The sequence below is a fragment of the Helianthus annuus genome, chromosome 15 (genome assembly GCF_002127325.2).
Source record: "Helianthus annuus cultivar XRQ/B chromosome 15, HanXRQr2.0-SUNRISE, whole genome shotgun sequence".
Classification (NCBI taxonomy): domain Eukaryota; kingdom Viridiplantae; phylum Streptophyta; class Magnoliopsida; order Asterales; family Asteraceae; genus Helianthus; species Helianthus annuus.
The window spans coordinates 109,814,328-109,815,746 of NC_035447.2; positions in this window are offsets into that span (position 1 = coordinate 109,814,328).

A 1,419-nucleotide genomic window follows, 5' to 3' on the forward strand; every position below is an offset into this window, starting at 1 on the left:
ACATATGTGTATACATGTCGGTATATACCAGACGTATACACCTGTGTATTATTCAAGTACATAGTGTATACCAGGCGGTATATATCAGACTTATACACTTATGTATTATTACATATTGTTTCCACTATGCATCTTTTCATCAAATATTACATATATGTATAGAGAATGTAAATAAATATTTTTAATTGTGTTCTAGATGGAACACTATTTGATAACGTTTATATTTTTCTTTTAAATATTAAGTTATGTAATTTGTGAGAGAAAAAAGTATAGAGAATGTAATTAAATATTCTTTATTTGGAAAGAGAAATTAGGAGAGAGAGAAAAAAATAAATTATATAAATGAAGAGAGATAAATATAATTATACCCTTGTGTCTATTAAAAAACTTGTTAGTTACAAAAAATAATTACAATTTTGCCACTAAAAAAATCTAGATCTACAAAATCAATGGTCAGGATTAGTTCACTTTGTTCACAAATACATCATTGTTTACTCATGAACCATACCCTATATATACATACATATATATATACATAGGGGATGGATTATGAGAAAACTAGTTTAAATAAGAAAACCAAAAAACTAACTAAAAAAAGCCTAAAACACATACCCAATTTTTTTTTTACAATTTTTTATAAAAAAAATCGCTATTTTTTATGTATGGAAAAAAAATTTCAAAAAAAAAAAAAAATTGTTGTATTGCACATATGCACTAATACGGATATAATGCAAAAAAATAGCGATTTTTTTATAAAAATTTGTAAAAAAAAATTGGTATGTTTTTTAGCTTTTTTTTAGGCTTTTTTAGTTAGTTTTCTAGTTTTCTCATTTAAATGTAATTTTCTCATGATCTCCCTATATACATATATATATATATATATATATATATATATATATATATTTGTATTTGGGTTTATATTTATCATATACTAGGTTATAACCCAATGTATTACAAGGGTTAATTGAAAAAAAAATCAAATAGTTAATAACGAAGATTTAACAATTATAAAACAATATTTTAAGACGTTTTTTCTGATATCCGAACAAAATTTTGTGTCATGTATGATCAAAACTTGTGAAGTTTGTCAAGTTTATAAATATAGAAGCATTTGAACCATTGATTAGAAGACAAAATGTATCATTGACTTTCTCACGAGTTTTAACAGTCATGTGAACATACATTTAATAACCCAAGTTTTATTTAAATAACAGTGGTCTTGATTTATTAGCTCTAAAAAAATAGTTGAAATGTCCAGATTATGCTTGTAGCAATTAGCCGATTAGATAAACTTATAGCTACAAAATAGTATTTAAATTAATTAGATAAGTATAAATTATCAGTAATTATTAAATTATATAACTTTAAAATTTAAATATCTGGACGTGAGTTACATCTTAAAAGGATGGTTGTTTTTGG